Source organism: Notolepis coatsorum (assembly GCF_963971535.1).
Source record: "Notolepis coatsorum genome assembly, chromosome: 2".
In the NCBI taxonomy this organism is placed as follows: domain Eukaryota; kingdom Metazoa; phylum Chordata; class Actinopteri; order Aulopiformes; family Paralepididae; genus Notolepis; species Notolepis coatsorum.
This window is the reverse complement of record NC_140166.1, coordinates 6,272,745-6,296,775: the sequence shown is the minus strand read 5'-3', so window position 1 is coordinate 6,296,775 and position 24,031 is coordinate 6,272,745. Positions and strand designations below refer to the sequence as shown.

Genomic DNA, 24,031 nt, shown 5'->3' with positions numbered 1-24,031 from the left:
CCCCCCCCCCCCCCCCCCTCTGTCAGACCGGCATGGTTTGCCCCCCCCCTGTCAGACCGGCATGGTTTGCCCCCCCCTCCCCCCCCCTCTGTCAGACCGGCATGGTTTGCCCCCCCCTCCCCCCCCCTCTGTCAGACCGGCATGGTTTGCCCCCCCCTCCCCCCCCCCTCTGTCAGACCGGCATGGTTTGCCCCCCCCCCTGTCAGACCGGCATTCTGTTTTCTGCTAAACTATTTCTGCTAATGAAGTGAAATATTTATTATCATCGACTGTCCACTATCGTTTTTATAGTGTAACATTTGGCTACTGTCGAGTCCTGGCTTTAGGCAACTTAACAGTGGTTAAGTTATTTATATTTAGAATGTGATTTATTCATTAATTGCGCACTAGTTAGATGATATGTTGTGCATGTTAGGACTTTGAGCGTCTGCCATTTCCACGGCAAAGAGTACGTAGATATGATGAGAGAGGAGTAGAGTAAGGACTTGTGTGTACTGTGTGTGCATATGTATGTGTGTGTGTGTAAGGGCACACAGTGGGACATTCTTATCATGTGTGGCCGACAGGTGAAACACACTTCCACACACATCTACACTCTGTAATACACACCTTACTCTATAATACACATACACTCTGTAATACACATACACTGTAATACAGACACTCTGTAATATGTAATATACACCTACACTCTGTAATACACACCTTACTCTATAATACACATACACTCTGTAATACACATACACTGTAATACAGACACTCTGTAATATACACCTACACTCTGTAATACACACCTACACTCTGTAATACACACCTACACTCTATAATACACACTGACTCTCTGTAATACACACCTACACTCTGTAATACACACCTACACTCTATAATACACACTGACTATCTGTAATACACACCTACACTCTATAATACACACTGACTCTCTGTAATACACACCTACACTATATAATACACACCTACACTATATAATACACACCTACACTATATAATACACACCTACACTATATAATACACACCTACACTATATAATACACACCTACACTATATAATACACACCTACACTATATAATACACACCTACACCCTGTAATACACACCTACACTATATAATACACACCTACACTATATAATACACACCTACACTATATAATACACACCTACACTATATAATACACACCTACACTATATAATACACACCTACACTCTGTAATATACACCTACACTATATAATACACACCTACACTATATAATACACACCTACACTATATAATACACACCTACACTCTATAATACACACCTACACTCTGTAATACACACCTACACTCTATAATACACATCTACACTCTATAATACACACCGACACTCTGTAATACACACTGACACTCTATAATACACACAGACACTCTGTAATACACACCTACACTCTGTAATACACACCTACACTCTGTAATACACACCTACACTCTGTAATACACACCTACACTCTATAATACACATCTACACTCTATAATACACACCGACACTCTGTAATACACACTGACACTCTATAATACACACAGACACTCTGTAATACACACCTACACTCTATAATACACACAGACACTCTGTAATACACACCTACACTCTGTAATACACACCTACACTCTATAATACACATCTACACTCTATAATACACATCTACACTCTGTAATACACACCTACACTCTGTAATACACACCTACACTCTGTAATACACATCTACACTCTGTAATACACACCTACACTCTATAATACACATCTACACTCTGTAATACACACCTACACTCTGTAATACACATCTACACTCTGTAATACACACCTACACTCTGTAATATACACCTACACTATATAATACACACCTACACTATATAATACACACCTACACTATATAATACACACCTACACTCTATAATACACACCTACACTCTATAATACACATCTACACTCTATAATACACACCGACACTCTGTAATACACACTGACACTCTATAATACACACAGACACTCTGTAATACACACCTACACTATATAATACACATCTACACTATATAATACACACCTACACTCTATAATACACACCTACACTCTATAATACACATCTACACTCTATAATACACACCTACACTCTATAATACACATCTACACTCTATAATACACATCTACACTCTGTAATACACACAGACACTCTGTAATACACACCTACACTCTATAATACACATCTACACTCTGTAATACACACCTACACTCTGTAATACACACCTACACTCTGTAATACACACCTACACTCTGTAATACACACCTACACTCTGTAATACACACCTACACTCTGTAATACACACCTACACTCTATAATACACATCTACACTCTATAATACACACCTACACTCTGTAATACACATCTACACTATATAATACACATCTACACTCTATAATACACACCTACACTCTGTAATACACATCTACACTCTGTAATACACATCTACACTCTATAATACACACCTACACTCTATAATACACATCTACACTCTGTAATACACATCTACACTCTATAATACACACCTACACTCTGTAATACACACCTACACTCTATAATACACATCTACACTCTATAATACACACCTACACTCTATAATACACACCTACACTCTATAATACACATCTACACTCTATAATACACATCTACACTCTATAATACACACCTACACTCTATAATACACACCTACACTCTATAATACACATCTACACTCTATAATACACACCTACACTCTATAATACACATCTACACTCTATAATACACACCTACACTCTATAATACACACCTACACTATATAATACACACCTACACTCTGTAATACACATCTACACTCTATAATACACATCTACACTCTATAATACACACCTACACTCTGTAATACACATCTACACTATATAATACACATCTACACTCTGTAATACACACCTACACTCTATAATACACACCTACACTATATAATACACACCTACACTATATAATACACACCTACACTCTGTAATACACACCTACACTCTGTAATACACACCTACACTCTATAATACACACCTACACTATATAATACACACCTACACTATATAATACACACCTACACTCTGTAATACACACCTACACTCTATAATACACATCTACACTCTATAATACACACCTACACACTATAATACACACCTACACTCTGTAATACACACCTACACTCTGTAATACACACCTACACACTATAATACACACCTACACTCTGTAATACACACCTACACTCTGTAATACACACCTACACTCTGTAATACACACCTACACTCTGTAATACACACCTACACTCTATAATACACATCTACACTCTGTAATACACACCTACACTCTGTAATACACATCTACACTCTGTAATACACACTGACACTCTGTAATACACACCTACACTCTGTAATACACACTGACACTCTGTAATACACATCTACACTCTATAATACACACTGACACTCTGTAATACACATCTACACTCTATAATACACATCTACACTCTGTAATACACACCTACACTCTATAATACACACCTACACTATATAATACACATCTACACTCTGTAATACACATCTACACTCTGTAATACACATCTACACTCTGTAATACACACTGACACTCTGTAATACACACCTACACTCTGTAATACACACCTACACTCTGTAATACACACCTACACTATATAATACACACCTACACTCTATAATACACACCTACACTCTATAATACACACCTACACTCTATAATACACACCTACACTCTGTAATACACACCTACACTCTGTAATACACACCTACACTCTATAATACACATCTACACTCTGTAATACACACCTACACTATATAATACACATCTACACTCTGTAATACACACCTACACTCTATAATACACATCTACACTCTATAATACACACCTACACTCTATAATACACACCTACACTCTGTAATACACATCTACACTCTATAATACACATCTACACTCTGTAATACACATCTACACTCTGTAATACACACCTACACTCTGTAATACACACCTACACTCTGTAATACACACCTACACTCTATAATACACACCTACACTCTATAATACACATCTACACTCTGTAATACACATCTACACTCTGTAATACACACTGACACTCTGTAATACACACAGACACTCTGTAATACACACCTACACTCTATAATACACATCTACACTCTGTAATACACATCTACACTCTATAATACACATCTACACTCTATAATACACACCTACACTCTGTAATACACACCTACACTCTATAATACACACCTACACTCTGTAATACACACAGACACTCTGTAATACACACCTACACTCTATAATACACATCTACACTCTATAATACACACCTACACTCTATAATACACATCTACACTCTATAATACACACCTACACTATATAATACACACCTACACTCTGTAATACACACCTACACTCTATAATACACACCTACACTCTGTAATACACACCTAAACTCTGTAATACACATCTACACTCTGTAATACACACCTACACTCTGTAATACACACCTACACTCTGTAATACACATCTACACTCTGTAATACACACCTACACTCTGTAATACACACCTACACTCTGTAATACACACAGACACTCTATAATACACACCTACACTCTATAATACACACCTACACTCTGTAATACACACCTACACTCTGTAATACACACCTACACTCTGTAATACACATCTACACTCTGTAATACACACCTACACTCTATAATACACACCTACACTCTGTAATACACATCTACACTATATAATACACACCTACACTCTATAATACACACCTACACTCTATAATACACACCTACACTCTGTAATACACACCTACACTCTGTAATACACACCGACACTCTGTAATACACACCTACACTCTGTAATACACACCTACACTCTGTAATACACACCTACACTCTGTAATACACACCTACACTCTGTAATACACACCTACACTCTATAATACACACCTACACTCTGTAATACACACCTACACTCTATAATACACACCTACACTCTATAATACACATCTACACTCTGTAATACACACCTACACTCTATAATACACATCTACACTCTGAAAAACACAGATTGTATGAATTAAAAAAAATGTGTTTAAAGGGTAAGTTCAGAATTATTTGTATTACTATTTCCTACATCGCTGTGATTCATACTAGATATGAACATTCTGTATGTCTGGTGTGTCCTGGTGTCTCAGCAGGTGAAAATACACACAGTGTACTCACAATGTGGTGGGTTTGAATCCCAGTTAAATGTCTGTCTCGTTTCTTTATCAGTGACTGACATCCTCCTCCTCTCTCTCTCTCTCTCTCTCTCTCTCTCTCTCTCTCTCTCTCTCTCTCTCTCTCTCTCTCTCTCTCTCTCTCTCTCTCTCTCTCTCTCTCTCTCTCTCTCTCTAACCCTCTCTTCATCTCATCTCTCCATCAGGTCAGGTGGCTGATCCAGAGTATGAGGATTGTCTGCCATGTGAGGAAGGCTGCAAAAAGTGTCAATATAGTGAGTAGTAATCTGTCTATCTTCTGTAATCTTCTACAGCTCTCTCTCTCTCTCTCTCTCTCTCTCTCTCTCTCTCTCTCTCTCTCTCTCTCTCTCTCTCTCTATCTCTATCTCTGTCTATCTTCTACAGCTATCTCTCTCTCTGTCTATCTTCTACAGCTATCTCTCTCTCTGTCTATCTTCTACAGATATCTCTCTCTGTCTATCTTCTACAGCTATCTCTCTCTCTGTCTATCTTCTACAGCTATCTCTGTCTATCTTCTACAGCTATCTATCTCTGTCTATTTTCTACAGCTATCTCTCTCTCTGTCTATCTTCTACAGCTATCTCTCTCTGTCTATCTTCTACAGCTCTCTCTCTTGCTCTGTCTATCTTCTACATCTCTGTCTATCTTCTACATCTCTCTGTCTATCTTCTACACTACAGCTCTCTCTCTCTGTCTATCTTCTACAGCTATCTCTCTCTCTCTCTGTCTATCTTCTACAGCTCTCTCTGTCTATCTTCTACATCTCTCTCTGTCTATCTTCTACAGCTCTATCTCTCTCTCTGTCTATCTTCTACAGCTATCTCTCTCTCTGTCTATCTTCTACAGCTATCTCTGTCTATCTTCTACAGCTCTCTCTCTTGCTCTGTCTATCATGCTCATACCATAACATGCTCATACCATAACATGCTCATACCATAACATGCTCATACCATAACATGCTCATACCATAACATGCTCATACCATAACATGCTCATACCATAACATGCTCATACCATAACATGCTCATAACATAACATGCTCATACCATAACATGCTCATACCATAACATGCTCATACCATAACATGCTCATACCATAACATGCTCATAACATAACATGCTCATACCATAACATGCTCATAACATAACATGCTCATACCATAACATGCTCATACCATAACATTCTCATACCATAACATGCTCATAACATAGCATGCACATAACATAACATAACATGCACATGACATAACATGCTCATAACATAGCATAACATGCGCATAACACAACATGCTCATAACATAACATGCACATAACATGCTCATAACATAGCATAGCATAACATGCACATAACACAACATGCTCATAACATAACATGCCCATAACATGCTCATAACATAACATAACATGCACATAACATGATCATAACATATAATAAACTCACTTAGCTTCTGTTCCCCTGACACGTGGAATGTTTTGCAAAGCACTTTAAAACGCAATACTTTAGTATCCATTGGTCAGTTTAAAGCTATAATGGCCAACCGTTTCACCTCAGTCTATAGTTGTTTTAATTCATTTAAATTGTTTAATTGATTGACTTTTCAGTTTCTATATTGTTTTTGTATTATGTACTGTACCTCTTGACGCCATTGTAAATGAGAGCTTTTAAGATTAAATACAGATTGAATTGAATATAGCCAAACATGCAGTAGCTACGGTTCAAACAAACAAACAAACAAAATTGAATGGAATCTAGCTAACAGAAGCAATTACAAATTCCAATTGAATCTGCCTCCCAACCATTCACTACATTTTTGTATGACCAGCTCATCTAGCTGCAAGTGGTTCCAGGCTGCAGACTGTGGTTGTACTGGGCAGCTCCTAGTGGTCAACAGTGTCAGACTGGTTGTACTGGACAGCTCCTAGTGGTCAACAGTGTCAGACTGGTTGTACTGGGCAGCTCCTGGTGGTCAACAGTGTCAGACTGTGGTTGTACTGGACAGCTCCTTGTGGTCAACAGTGTCAGACTGTGGTTGCACTGGGCAGCTCCTAGTGGTCAACAGTGTCAGACTGGTTGTACTGGACAGCTCCTAGTGGTCAACAGTGTCAGACTGTGGTTGTACTGGGCAGATCCTAGTGGTCAACAGTGTCAGACTGTGGTTGTACTGGGCAGCTCCTAGTGGTCAACAGTGTCAGACTGGTTGTACTGGACAGTTCCTAGTGGTCAACAGTGTTAGACTGTGGTTGTACTGGGCAGCTCCTAGTGGTCAACAGTGTCAGACTGGTTGTACTGGGCAGCTCCTAGTGGTCAACAGTGTCAGACTGTGGTTGTACTGGGCAGATCCTAGTGGTCAACAGTGTCAGACTGTGGTTGTACTGGGCAGATCCTAGTGGTCTACAGTGTCAGACTGTGGTTGTACTGGGCAGCTCCTAGTGGTCAACAGTGTAAGACTGTGGTTGTACTGGACAGCTCCTTGTGGTCAACAGTGTCAGATTGTGGTTGCACTGGGCAGCTCCTAGTGGTCAACAGTGTCAGACTGGTTGTACTGGACAGCTCCTAGTGGTCAACAGTGTCAGACTGTGGTTGTACTGGGCAGTTCCTAGTGGTCAACAGTGTTAGACTGTGGTTGTACTGGGCAGCTCCTAGTGGTCAACAGTGTCAGACTGGTTGTACTGGACAGCTCCTAGTGGTCAACAGTGTCGGACTGTGGTTGTACTGGGCAGCTCCTAGTGGTCAACAGTGTCAGACTGTGGTTGTACTGGGCAGCTCCCATTGCTGGAAAAGAGCATCTGTGCTCAGAGAACCTACACGGGTAAATAAAGGTTATAAAGAACCTACCCTGGTAAATAAAGGTTATAAAGAACCTACCCTGGGTAAATAAAGATTCAAAATTAAAAAAGGACGATAATCACACACTTCATTGTGTATTATCCCGTACCTATCACTCTCACACTTTCTCTCTCTGTATCTCTTTCTATATACTGTTTATACTGTATACCTTTATCTCTCTATTTACTATATATCTTTATCTATATATATACTGTATACCTTTCTCTCTCTCTCTCTCTCTCTCTCTCTCTCTCTCTCTCTCTCTCTCTCTCTCTCTCTCTCTCTATATATAATGTATAGCTTTATCTATATATATACTTTATTCCTTTATCTCTCTCGATATATATACTGTATACCTTCATCTCTATATATAATACTGTATACCTTCATCTCTATATATAATACTGTATACCTTTATCTCTCTATATATATATACTGTATACCTGTATATATCTCTGTATATACTGTTTACATTTATCTATCTATATATACCTTATTCCTTTATCTCTCTATATATATATACCGTGACTGTATATATCTCTCTATATACTGTATACCTGTATCTATCTCTATATATACTGTATACCTTTATCTCTCGATATATATATAGAGTACTATATGCATTTATCTCTATAAATATGTACTGTATACCTTTTTATCTCTCTCTGTATTATGAACAGCACTCGCATACCTGTCTAGACTCAAACCGATGTTTTTTGGATTGTGACTGTGATTGATGTATTTTTTTTTCCCGTGTCTTACATACAGATGTATGCCCAGCCCATATGGGCTTACGAGACACATAAACAATAATATAGTATACTTATAGTATATATATAGTATACTTGACTTAAGCATTACATCACGCGCAGGATGTGTTATAAAAATTAGATCATGCCTAGGGGTGGTTGTTAGGCCCGACACACAGCAGAGGGTCGTTAGACCCCCCCTAGGCATGATCTAATTCCTATAACACACGACTACAAGTAGTATAATCTCTTATACAATGGCCAAATTCACCCAACCTTATTGCTATAGAATAAACACACAGTAATTGAAGCATAATGGAGATTTATTCACAAAACCATCCACAGAGAAAGTAGATCCAATAGTAGATCCACTAGTAGACACGAGAGGGAGCTCCACAAACCATGTGAAACCCAGATTTGGCTCAAACAAGGGACTAAACGCCCCTAAACGAGAAGCTTTTTATAGAGAAAAGCGAGACAGACGTCAAATGTATATACTCTCTTTTTTTAGACTCTTCTTGTATCACAAACAATACTGTATTTGTAAATCTGGTATGTCATAAATGTCTAGATGTAGCAGTACTGTCTATCTGTATGTCATGTATGTCATATAATTATGTTATGATGCATGGAAAATGCAGTTTACCCTGATGTAAACAAGACGAAAGTCTTTTTCTGGTCCGCATCCCCTTAACAATTGTGTGTATTGAGCTGTACTGTATTGTACCCATTCTGCAATCTGTTAACACTTTGAGTGCCACTCACGAGATTTCTCGGGTTTTTTTATAGGTGGTTGCTAGCCACTCACGAGATTTCTCTGATTCTTTTTTTTTTTTATTTTTTTTGCGATCTGAAAAATTATTGCATCACCCGAGCCTACCCGAGTATAGCCGAGCGGCGCCGGCAATCACTGTGGAAAAAAGCGCCCCCTGTCGTCTCCCAGATGACATAAGTGATTTTGGAATGGACTCAATGAAAATGAATGGGGGAAAAAATCCGGTACTCCACATTTTCCAGTTCACTGATCCAGCCGGGGTTACCACAGTTCATTCTGGAACCTCAGATCCCCGCTGATCATGGAGATCTACAGTATCGCGTTGGATCCATACACGTATCGATTTTTTCGAATGGTGATCAGGAATTGGAATATACCAGTTGGATACCATCTGATGTCAGGTAAGGACTCTATGTTATCAGTGTTAGGATAATCAGAGTAAGTTTGATGAAGTTATAAGCTGTTTTGTGAAATGTCTTCTTTCGGTTTCACTGTAAAACTCTGTGAGGAAATCAACGGAGCGATTATCCGTGCGCGGCCGTAATGTGCTTGCGTGCACGTATAATATTGATCATCTAGCGTTTATTTGAAAACGATTCATAAAAAGGCAGACGAATATCAACGTTGTGGAATATTCCACTAAAAGACGATTTTCATAGAATGCTCCAGAATGAGCTGTTTTTTATATCAAAACGGGGGCTTTTCTAACTGCTCTGAAACTGAAACGACGCCATAAAAAAACAATCTGCCTTGACAGCACTGACTGGAAAATAGTCTTTGATAATGCGATGGGCAGATTAGACACATAGCCATAATTTAAAACATAGATTAGGCGATATTAACGTTAACATTGGCGCCGATGGTGGCATTCAGCCGGTAAAACGGAAAACCAGGCGTGGCGCTCAAAGTGTTAATAACATTTTCAATCAATCAATCAATCAAATCTGGAAAAAAAAACGTCTGCCATTTTTTATTTGTTTTATCTCCGCGATTTTTCTTTTGTTTCACAATGAGTCATGACAAATTAATTACATAATCCATGTGTATGTAACGAACTAACATATTCCAGTTGACTGTATCTTTTTTGGAGGATTCGTTCAAAAGCTATTCATACTTCCATTTTTCTATCTATGGCGGATTGATTCAGACAGAAAAAAAAAAGTAATTCGGTTGTGGGAGGGATCTGGGGTCACGTGGAGTGTGTTATACTAAATAACAACCGGCAACTTCACTGTTTCAGCCAATCAGAATCAAGAGATTTGCATGCCATTGTATAAAATAAGTTATATAGACCAAGATGGCCACAAAAAAATAAAACAAAATAAAACATAATATAACAAGCTGTAAACAATGTATGTAAACAAAGAAACAAGAGGAATTCATATACGATTATATAGGCTATAGTGTGTTTTGTCTCAAGTCAAGTGCCATGCTTTCTCTAAAAATCCTGCAAAACTGAAAATCTCCTCCTCAAAAAACCAACTCAACATACAACTCTCAGACTGCCAAAACAAATCCGGATTTACAAATTGAATTTTCTCAAATAAAGCCCTCCTCAAATCGGTGTACAAGGGGCAATAAAAAACGAAATGATATTCATCCTCCACCATCCCAGATCACAGAGAACACACAACCGCTCCTCCTCAGGTTTACGTTGGAATCTACCCACTTCCACAGCCAATGGCAGGGTGCCAGACCTCAACTGGGCACACAGAGACCTCCGTCTTCTCTTTAAGTTTAACATTACATAAGGTTCAGTAAAATACTCATCTTTAATTTCAACATATTTTCCAAGTTTAGGTTTTTTCCATATCTCCACCTTCCACTTATCCTGATGGATTGTTGATAATTTTGTTTTAATTATGTGAACCTTACACTGACTGCAGATTGTTAATAAAAATCATACTTAAGTCAGCAGAAGAAAAAATCATGGACATCTCTCTTGACCAGGGATGACCTTGTGCTCTGTCCCAGTTAAATATCTTTTAGTCACCCTGTAATTTGGCAGCTGGACCAGGCGGTTCCATAACCTAACCATTTCACCTTTTTGTTTGACCAATCATGAGTCCCAAGTCCCAACCCATGTCCCCTTCTATAGCCCCTTTTGCTGTATATTTATGGATTCATGGCACGGTTCTGGATAGCATTACATTCAGGTGCATCATAAAAACCCCATACTCCAGCAGCATAAAATAAAACAGAAGTTGAACCAACCATTGAATCAAATAGTTGTGTAAATGTTGAAAACCCAAGGTCAGTGCACACTTTCATTTGACTCAACACACCCCCTAGCGCCCTTCCCGCTGACTCAGACAGTATTTTCCTTCGTTCTATGAAGCTCATGTACTTATTAAAGATAAAACCAAGATATTTATAAGAATATGTGTAAATCAGGGGCGTTGGTCCAAATTGAAACTTATGGTTACTCTGCTGTTCATGTTTTTTCCTGAAGTGCATAATCTGTCTTTTTTCACTGTTAATCGCAAGTCTCCATTTCCTGCACCAAGTACTCATAATATTCAACATGTTTTGTAAATTTGCTTCATTTTCTGCAAACAGTGTTAGTGTGATTGTGTAACCTTCTTATCATGCACTCTTCCTAATATACTAACATACACTCAACACTAGCACTCAAGTCTGAACACTTTGATGAACATTGTTACTCAGCTGATAGAGTTGTACCCTTTCAACTACCAAACTCATAGACTCCTCTAAAATATCAGACTATAAATTGGTCGAAGTCAATCATCTTGCCATTGCGGGGGGTGATAGGAGTCCTGCAGCTCAGAGCCCACCCTTCCCCTTCCCCTCAGGGAATATCAGATATCTAGGAATCAACATTTCACCCAGGCTGTCAGAGTTATTTCAACTAAATTTCATACCACTGTTAAAAACAATAGAAGACGACACACAAAGATGGCTAAATTTACCATTCTCTGTCAAAATGTCAATTCTCCCAAAAATAAATTATCTATTCACTATGATCCCAACCCAGCCTACCACCAACTGGTTCAACTCCCTGGACTCCACCATTACTAAGTTTTAAAAAGCAAGAATTAATTTAACCACCCTTCAAAAAAACAAAAAACAAGGAGGACTTGAAGCACCTAACTTTCTCAACTACTATCTGGCCAACCCATTAATATACATCTACAAATGGATTCACCTTACCCAACAATACAACCCTTGGGAAGACATTGAGTGTGCATGGAAATCTCACCACAAGATCTGCCATTCCTTAGCACAAGCATAAAACATCACAGTTGTTTTAGGAATACAGTCATTTCCACAACTCTGACAGCCTGGTGGAAAGCCAACAAAATCACTGGTAACACACTAACCCCCTATAAATACACCCCAATCTGGCACAACCCTGACTTTCAACTCGGTAAATCACCCATATACTTCCCAGCTTGGAAACAAAAAGGCATTACTCATCTTCACCACATCTTCACAGACAACAGCCTAATCACTTCTCAAGATTTGACTGAAGGATACGGCATTGGGACAGACCAACACTTCCAATTTCTACAGCTGAAATCTAAAATTAACACTACACAAAATGATCTTGAACCACCTCCAATTAGATTAGCAATGAATAAAATAACAGCACAGAAGAAAATATTTAAAAAAATATACAAAATACTGGCAAGCGCAGACACTACATCCCATCTCCCCTTCACAAAATGGGAACAGGACTTGGCTTTCTCTCCCAATGCCGTATCCTGGGAACAAATTTGCACCAACACATTCACAATGACTAACGACACTAACCTTCAATTAATCCAATATAAGGTGTTACACAGAGTACATATCACACAGCACAGGATGTTTCAAATGGGATTTGCAAGCACAGATGTGTGCTCCCATTGCACCCTCAACACCCCAGACAACTATTTCCATGCCACCTGGCTCTGCCCACTTCAAGACTTCTGGTATTCCGTCATCAATACACTATCCCGGGTCATGAGCTGCAGCCTTCCTCTCTCCCCCCCCCTCTGTCTTCTCTCAAATGACATATCACAGGAAACAATCTCAACCGTGGATCACATCGAAGTCTCACAATTTAATAGCATCTGGGAATTGCTTGTGGATAATCTAGGCTCCTAATCACATGATAATGACCTGTGAGCCATCCACTCCCCAACCCACCCTTCTCTCAATCTCCCTCCTCACCCCCTACTTTACTTACTCCCCTCTCTGACCCCCCCCCCCCCCCCCTTTCCCTTGTCCAATCCAATCCAACTTTATTTATAAAGCGCTTTAACAGCCACAGGGGCACAAAGTGCTGTACAAAGGGAGCATATTAAAAACTATAAGCAGCACTAAAAATAGATTAAAAAACAAGAGTACCAAAAAAGAGAAGAAAAAAAGGTAAACATACTAGGCAGCAATACAAGCAATTGTCATGTGTATTCGTTGTTGTCCTTCATTGTCCTTAGTTGTAATTTGTTTGTCAATGTCTAGTCTCAGTTCCCCCCCTCCGAGAGGGCAATGAAATGTCACTATCTTTCTTATTTAACTACGCTTTTTATTTTATTTTGCACTGTAAATAGTTTAAACGTATAATAAATAATAAAGTTGTCCCCCGAAGAGGGGGGGTGGATGGAGTGCCCTCAAAAAAGAGTTGTACCCTTTCTACTGACTTGTCATCAGCTAAATGACTAAATGGGATAAATACAGATAAACATAAATTCATAAATACAGAAACATCAGACAAGAGACATTTCAAAAACAAAAACAGAGGTAACAATTAAAAAACAACTACATAATTTTGTGGTGACCTGATTGGTACTCAAGGGTCTAAACCAACCAATAGACAACAGAGTGTCTAGTTTCAGAGTTTCCTGCAGGGTATTCCAGAGTATTCCATGAGGTCAGAGGTCAGAAGGTTATTGCCTGCCGTACCAGACAACCTAACACTATGCCTTGAGGAAGTACAGGCACACTTTTAAACAACACCTCATCTCAGATAAATCACCACTACTGCTGGGGAGTTTATGGTATTTTCTTTCTTTTCTTTATTCATTGAAGTTATTTTTTATGAAACACCCCCACCACTGCCCCAGCTCGACCGCCCTCCCTACCCAATATCCCCAACCCCCCCCCCCCCCCCCCCCCCAATCCCAGGACACCTACCCCCCTCACATCCCCAGAATACAGAGAAAGCAACATTGAGCATTAAAAAACACAAATGAATAAACAATATTATAGCACAAACGAAACAAGCAAACAAATAAAGGAGCTCGGTCACACATCACTCCTCTGCAAGTTCCAGGGTCTGTGTGTGGCTGATAAAGGGTCTGTGTGTGGCTGATAAAGGGTCTGTGTGTGGCTGATAAAGGGTCTGTGTGTGGCTGATAAAGGGTCTGTGTGTGGCTGATAAAGGGTCTGTGTGTGGCTGATAAAGGGTCTGTGTGTGGCTGATAAAGGGTCTCCAGGTGCCAGGGTCTGTGTGTGGCTGATAAAGGGTCTCCAGGGTCTTTGTGTGGCTGATAAAGGGTCTCCAGGTTCCAGGGTCTGTGTGTGGCTGATAAAGGGTCTCCAGGGTCTGTGTGTGGCTGATAAAGGGTCTCCAGGTGCCAGGGTCTGTGTGTGGCTGATAAAGGGTCTCCAGGGTCTGTGTGTGGCTGATAAAGGGTCTCCAGGGTCTGTGTGTGGCTGATAAAGGGTCTCCAGGGTCTGTGTGGCTGATAAAGGGTCTCCAGGTTCCAGGGTCTGTGTGTGGCTGATAAAGGGTCTCCAGGTTCCAGGGTCTGTGTGTGGCTGATAAAGGGTCTCCAGGGTCTGTGTGTGGCTGATAAAGGGTCTCCAGGTTCCAGGGTCTTTGTGTGGCTGATAAAGGGTCTCCAGGTTCCAGGGTCTGTGTGTGGCTGATAAAGGGTCTCCAGGTTCCAGGGTCTGTGTGTGGCTGATAAAGGGTCTCCATGTTCCAGGGTCTTTGTGTGGCTGATAAAGGGTCTCCAGGTTCCAGGGTCTGTGTGTGGCTGATAAAGGGTCTCCAGGTTCCAGGGTCTGTGTGTGGCTGATAAAGGGTCTCCATGTTCCAGGGTCTGTGTGTGGCTGATAAAGGGTCTCCAGGTTCCAGGGTCTGTGTGTGGCTGATAAAGGGTCTCCAGGTTCCAGGGTCTGTGTGTGGCTGATAAAGGGTCTCCATGTTCCAGGGTCTGTGTGTGGCTGATAAAGGGTCTCCAAGTTCCAGGGTCTGTGTGTGGCTGATAAAGGGTCTCCAGGGTCGGCGTGTGGCTGATAAAGGGTCTCCAAGTTCCAGGGTCTGTGTGTGGCTGATAAAGGGTCTCCAGGGTCGGCGTGTGGCTGATAAAGGGTCTCCAAGTTCCAGGGTCTGTGTGTGGCTGATAAAGGGTCTCCAGGGTCTGTGTGTGGCTGATAAAGGGTCTCCAGGGTCTGTGTGTGGCTGATAAAGGGTCTGTGTGTGGCTGATAAAGGGTCTCCAAGTTCCAGGGTCTGTGTGTGGCTGATAAAGGGTCTCCAGGTTCCAGGGTCTGTGTGTGGCTGATAAAGGGTCTCCATGGTCTGTGTGTGGCTGATAAAGGGTCTCCAGGTTCCAGGGTCTGTGTGTGGCTGATAAAGGGTCTCCATGGTCTGTGTGTGGCTGATAAAGGGTCTCCATGTTTTCTCAAACTTGGCTAAAGATCCTTTCAATGAGAACCTTATTTTTTTAATCCAACTGCTGTGTGTGGGTGGGGAGACATGCTTTCACTTCAGCAATATTAACGTCTAGCTAAGAGCGAGAAGAAGCCACTTCAGCAATATTAACATCTAGCTAAGAGCGAGAAGAAGTCACTACAGTTCAATATTAAACGTCTAGCCAAGAGTGAGAAGAAGTCACTACAGTTCAATATTAAACGTCTAGCTAAGAGTGAGAAGACATTACAGTTCAATATTAAATGTCTAGCTATTTTTAACAGGTCACAATATTTTATTTGAACTTCAGTCAGGTTTTAGACAATCCCACTCTATGGAAACATGCCTCCTCTATTTAACGGGCCGCATCAGAAAAGAGGTTGACACAGGCCACTTTTGTGGAATGGTCTTGCTCGACCTCCAAAAGGCCTTTGATACGGTCGACCATGGCATCCTGCTAATGAAATTAAAGGCCATAGGCTTCAGCAGGTTGTCAATTGAATGGGTAAACTCCTACCTTTCGGGAAGGACCCAAATGGTCGATATAAATGGTACCTTTTCCTCCCCCAAGAATGTTAGCTGTGGGGTGCCTCAAGGGAGTGTGCTAGGGCCACTATTCTTTTTTAATTTAAATTATATATATTTTTTTATTATATATTAATGACATGAAATCTGCCTGTATGTCTGACCTGTTTTTATACGCCGATGATTCCGCCATTCTTGTGTCTCACATAGACCTAGGAGAGGTAGAGAAGACCTTAAGTAGATTGATTTGATTTGATTTTTATTTAGTACATACAATTTATACAATAGTATAAAAACAAGGGGTACAAGGATAACATGTGAAAGTCTGTCGACTTGTTTCCAACATGGTCCCAAGTAAGGAGCTTCAGAGTGTGGGAACATGGCTGGCCGACAATAAGCTGTCTCTCCACCTTGGTGAAACTGAGGCCAAAACTTTTTGGATCCAAAATAAAGCTGCGAAGGTCCCCAGGGCTGAAGATCCAGGCAGGAGAGTCGGTCATTCCCGGTAATGATTCAGTAATATATTTAGGATGCACCTTGGACGAATGTCTCACAGGGGAGGCTATGGCCTTGAAAGCCCTGGCTAGAATAAGCCAAAGGACCAAATTCCTAGCACGTAAGTCGGATATGTTGGATAGAAAAACACTTAGGATGTTGTCAGGTGCCCTGATACAGAGTCATTTTGACTACGCTGCCTCCTTCTGGTACAGTAGTGCACCCCAGAAAATTTAAAATACATTTCAGACTGCCCAAAACAAATTGATTAGAGTAGTGTTAAAGCTTCCTACCCGCACTCACCTGGATGTAGCCATATTTAATCAACTTAACTGGCTCCCAGTGGAAAAACGGGTTATTCAAATCAAGTTGGGCCTTACCCATAAAATAATGTATAATAGGGTCCCCTCATATCTCTCAAATTATTTTATGTGCTTTAGGGACACCCACTCCTATGCAACGAGGGGCAGTTTAACTGATATCAAACTGTGCATTTTCAGTAGCTCTATGGGGGAAAATACCTTTCGGTACTCTGCAGCCTATGAGTGGAACAAACTGCCAGTGTCCATAAAAATTATTGTCTCAGAAGGAATTTTTAAAAAAGAGATCAAGAAATGGCTTAGTCACGTAGGATGATGATATATGGGGGTGTGCTGTAGACTTTGTGTTTGTTTGTGTTATTGCATTTATTTTGTATTGTATTTATTTGTCTTATTTGTGCGTGGTGGATACTAGTAATCCTGAGGACCACAGTGGAAATAAACCGTAAGGTTTTATTGTGTTTTAATCCTCGACGATTTTAGATTATATGTGATGGCTGTACATGTGTGTACCGGTATTGTATGTAATTTTGATTGTCAAATAAATTCAATCAATCAATCAAGAGTGAGAAGACATTACAGTTCAATATTAAACGTCTAGCTAAGAGTGAGAAGAAGACATTACAGTTCAATATTAAACATCTAGCTAAGAGTGAGAAGACATTACAGTTCAATATTAAACGTCTAGCTAAGAGTGAGAAGACATTACAGTTCAATATTAAACGTCTAGCTAAGAGTGAGAAGACATTACAGTTCAATATTAAACGTCTAGCTAAGAGCGAGAAGACATTACAGTTCAATATTAAACGTCTAGCTAAGAGTGAGAAGAAGACATTACAGTTCAATATTAAACGTCTAGCTAAGAGTGAGAAGAAGACATTACAGTTCAATATTAAACGTCTAGCTAAGAGTGAGAAGAAGACATTACAGTTCAATATTAAACGTCTAGCTAAGAGTGAGAAGAAGTCACTATAGTTCAATATTAAACGTCTAGCTAAGAGCGAGAAGAAGTCACTACAGTTCAATATTAAACGTCTAGCTAAGAGCGAGAAGAAGTCACTATAGTTCAATATTAAACGTCTAGCTAAGAGCGAGAAGAAGTCACTATAGTTCAATATTAAACGTCTAGCTAAGAGCGAGAAGAAGTCACTACAGTTCAATATTAAACGTCTAGCTAAGAGCGAGAAGAAGTCACTATAGTTCAATATTAAACGTCTAGCTAAGAGCGAGAAGAAGTCACTATAGTTCAATATTAAACGTCTAGCTAAGAGCGAGAAGAAGTCACTATAGTTCAATATTAAACGTCTAGCTAAGAGTGAGAAGAAGACATTACAGTTCAAAATTAAACATCTAGCTAAGAGTGAGAAGACATTACAGTTCAATATTAAACGTCTAGCTAAGAGTGAGAAGAAGTCACTACAGTTCAATATTAAACGTCTAGCTAAGAGTGAGAAGACATTACAGTTCAATATTAAACGTCTAGCTAAGAGTGAGAAGAAGACATTACAGTTCAATATTAAACGTCTAGCTAAGAGTGAGAAGACATTACAGTTCAATATTAAACGTCTAGCTAAGAGTGAGAAGAAGACATTACAGTTCAATATTAAACGTCTAGCTAAGAGTGAGAAGACATTACAGTTCAATATTAAACATCTAGCTAAGAGTGAGAAGACATTACAGTTCAATATTAAACGTCTAGCTAAGAGCGAGAAGAAGTCACTATAGTTCAATATTAAACGTCTAGCTAAGAGTGAGAAGAAGTCACTATAGTTCAATATTAAACGTCTAGCTAAGAGTGAGAAGAAGACATTACAGTTCAAAATTAAACGTCTAGCTAAGAGCGAGAAGACATTACAGTTCAAAATTAAACGTCTAGCTAAGAGCGAGAAGACATTACAGTTCAATATTAAACGTCTAGCTAAGAGTGAGAAGAAGACATTACAGTTCAATATTAAACGTCTAGCTAAGAGCGAGAAGACATTACAGTTCAAAATTAAACGTCTAGCTAAGAGCGAGAAGACATTACAGTTCAATATTAAACGTCTAGCTAAGAGCGAGAAGACATTACAGTTCAATATTAAACGTCTAGCTAAGAGTGAGAAGACATTACAGTTCAATATTAAACGTCTAGCTAAGAGCGAGAAGAAGTCACTACAGTTCAATATTAAACGTCTAGCTAAGAGTGAGAAGAAGACATTACAGTTCAATATTAAACGTCTAGCTAAGAGCGAGAAGACATTACAGTTCAATATTAAACGTCTAGCTAAGAGTGAGAAGAAGACATTACAGTTCAATATTAAACGTCTAGCTAAGAGTGAGAAGACATTACAGTTCAATATTAAACGTCTAGCTAAGAGTGAGAAGAAGGCCACTACAGTTCCAATCTCCCCATATTTTTCATAGTACCATTTACAGTCTAAATCCCAACGAGCATATCTGAATCAGCAACCTTATCCCGACAGACATTAGTAGATGATATGCTTCGTAATTACTGCATACTTTGATGACGATTTAAACTAATGTTGTTTGCTGTACGAGGTCATATCTGAGCAGTCAGCTCTGCTCCAAAACAGTGTTTACCGTCTAATTTGTAGTTATAAAGTATCTGTCTCAGCAAGTAAGCTGATAACCAAGTAAACTAACAATCAACTAAGCGGGTGAACTTCAACATTCTTCCATAATTAATACTTGATGTTTTGCTATCAGTGCATCATTTTCTTCCTTACGGTGTCTTGTGTTTATCTACTCAGCTGGGAAGTGTGTCGTTTCAATTCCTGTTTTCACCTATGTTACACTTACTGCGTTTAGATACACAACGATATATGATATTTAGGATACTTGTAAACTATCTACTAACTAAAATACTTTGAAAATAGAAAATAAATAGAATGTCAGTCACACAGATGGTACAACCACACTGCAGCATACACCCACCTCTAATGGATATTTAGAATACCGGGGTAGACTGAGAAAACTCAGTCAATGTACTATTGTGTAGTCTGACCAAAGATGAAAATGTTTCTCTCTATCACTCTCAGGCATTGCCTAACATTTATATCACAGTATATTTAAGCTGTTGGACGGTAACGGTAATAGGCCAACTTTGTCTTTTTCCACAAACTAGTTTATTATCTTTTTCTTTTTTTTATTATCTTTTTACCCCTTCTTTTTCCGTTTTTCTCCCATCCCAACGTTAGTCGTTATGCCAATTCCCAATCCCCTTCCTGGTCGTTGCGCACTCTACCCCCTACCGTCGGTCCGGGAGGGCGGAGACTATCGCATGCTTCCTCCGACACATGTGTACCCAGCCCACCGCTTCTTTTCACCTGGCAGCGCGGACTCTCACTGGGAGAGTGTAACGTGTGGAAGGTCACACTACCTCTCCTAGATCCTTCCCTTGCTGTGCAGGCGCCCCGACCGAACTGTAGGAGTCGCTGTTTACAACGACCAGGACCCACCCTCGCTGGGTTTCCCACCCGCTAACACTGCCAATTGTGTTAGTATGGACGGTCGGCCAACCCGGAAGCACCACAGCTGGATTCGATCCCACTGTCTCTGTGGTGTTAGACAGACGCTTGGTCCGCTGCGCTACCCGGCCGCACAAGTTTATTATCTTTTAATGGCAGCACACAGTTCACTCAGCTTTGTGTGAAAATGTGTTTTTATATTCAAATAGCCTAAAAGTAGCCTTCTATCGGTACATCCAATAGAGTCGAATCTCTACCTTGGCATGGATTTCTACCGGTATACTGGTTCATACCGCCCACCCCTACTTGATCATTAGGAATGTACCAGCTTAATGATGGCTTGGTTATTTAAATATGTGACTGATCAGTCAGTAAAGATGTGCACACGCACACACACACACACACACACACACACACACACACACACACACACACACACACACACACACACACACACACATAGGCATGAGTGAACCTGTATTTTTCTGACTACTGCTTGACATGTGACATGTCTCATATGACTCTGTCTCATACATACTGTTTGTCCACATGCTCTCATCATTCAAGATTCAAGGTTCAAGAGATTTATTTGTCACATACATACACGAGACATGTAGTGAAATGAAGGTGGCCATGCCCCTCTTGATTGTGCAAAAATACAAATAATAAAATAGAATAATAAAATAGAATTGATAATAAAATAGACACGATAAAAAGTTATACGAATAAAATACAATAGAATGCTAAGCTTAAGAAATAAAGGACTCTGTCAGTGGGTGCCGGCATGGGTGGACATGGAAAGGGCATCTTGTGCTCAAACAACTTTGCAGTCCTTACTTTGCTCTCCACTCCCAGTCATAACCTCCCAGTACACCAACAACCCCTTGGTACAACATTCCCTCCGGATCTGGACCCGGTTCAGAAAACACTTCGGTCTCCACGCCATGTCACCATCTTCACCTGTCCACAAACATTTCCTTTTTCCTCCCTCTATGGTGGATGAAGCCTTCAGCAACTGGTCTAAGAATGGCATATTGAGCATTTACGACTTGTACCAAGACAGTTAATTTATGTCCTTCACACAATTGTCACTAAAGTTTAATTTACCAAAAACAAATTTTTCAGATATTTGCAGATACGTGATTTCATTAAGAATACATTTGCTCAGTTCCCCCATATGCCTCCAAAAACTGAGATTGACCATATCTTGGAGGTGAAGGCTGCAACCAAAGGCTCAATATCTAAACTATATAATATCATATCCTTGTCCCTACCTTCTTTGGTATTGGTCATAAAACAGAACTGGGAGACCGATCTAAATCATCAATTTACAGATGAAGAATGGGAAAAAGGCTCTTTCCCGAATACACTCATCCTCTATATGTGCCCGCCATTCATTGATGCAGTTCAAGCTCCTCCACCGTCTGTATTGGTCAAAGACCAGACTTGCGAAGATAAACCCTGGCATGGATCCCACATGCGACTGGTGCCACCAAGCCCCAGGCTCACTTATCCATATGTTTTGGCATTGTCCAGCACTGGCCCCTTTCTGGAGTTCAGTTTAAAAAATCTTACTCAGATGTTTTTGCTGTGAATGTTGACCCATGTCCTCTCATTGCATTATTTGGCCTGACACCGGAGAACGTCGCTATATCTATTGGGCAATCTAATGCCATGGCCTTCGCCTCGCTTATTGCCAGACGCCACATCCTACTCAACTGGAAGGCGGCCACTCCCCCTTCACATTTGCATTGGATGAGGGATGTCATGTCTCCCATACATATAGAGAAAATTCGATTCACAACACAAGGCCACACAGATACTTTTTACAAAACATGGCAGCCCTTCCTACTTAATTTCAAAACCCATATGACTTAAGTCCCTTCTCCTTCCAACCCCCTGACCCCATGACCCCCTTCCTTCCCCCACCTACCTTTCTGACACTGCTGGACCACGCATGGCTGGGGAGATGGCATTGTGGTGGTCTTACTACCGCTGAGGGTGTTAAATTCACTTTCTATTCTTAATTTATCTATCTGGAAAACATGCTACCAGAATGGAGAGTACTACTTATAGTATATATTATTATTACATATATTATTATTATTATACATATTACATTTAACATTCGCCGAAATGCTTGATTGTGATTGGTCAATAGCGCTCGTCAGAGGTCCGTTATTACTCGATAACGGACCTCTGCCGAGCAATAATGACCGCTGTGCGCAGCTGTAGCAATCAAGCCCACTGACACACACTGCATCAGTGCAGCCAATCAGACACACCTGCCGGCTGCTGGCGAAGCTGCCGGCGATGACAGCGGAGCGACAGAACAGAACTGCGTCTGCATTTGATCTCGTCTTGTCGATGGTGTAAAATGAATTGGTCGCCTCGGTGTTCTAAACTCCGTGTCGGTCAATTATTTTGCGACAATGACCTCGTAGCTATACATTATCCCTTACTTATTACTGTTTTTAAATTACATTTTTGTATAATTCTTTTTAATTTAATTTCTTTTGCATGCGTGTATGCATGTATGTACGTAAGAGTATACATTCGTTGTTATTATTATTGTTGCTTGTCGGGCGGGTGGGTGTATGCTTTACTTTAAACAAACTTAACACATTGACTTTATAAGGGGGGGGGGAAATAAATGGAAATAGCCAATCATGGACAACTTGTTGTAGAGCGTGAGCACTGAGCACACTTTACAATGTCGACCCTCATACTGCAACCTGTTGTGATGAGATGGTACTCATACTGCAACCTGTTGTGATGAGATGGTACTCATACTGCAACCTGTTGTGATGAGATGGTACTCATACTGCAACCTGTTGTGATG

At 40.1% G+C, this 24,031-nt stretch overlaps 1 protein-coding gene across 1 annotated transcript in view; it reads left to right on the top strand.

The window, feature by feature from the left end:
* LOC311248911 (proprotein convertase subtilisin/kexin type 5-like) overlaps nt 1-24,031 on the top strand; it is a gene marked incomplete at both ends in the record, with an annotated part of 83,281 nt that overhangs the window by 5,718 nt on the left and 53,532 nt on the right. The gene's annotated exons all lie outside the window — the stretch shown is intronic.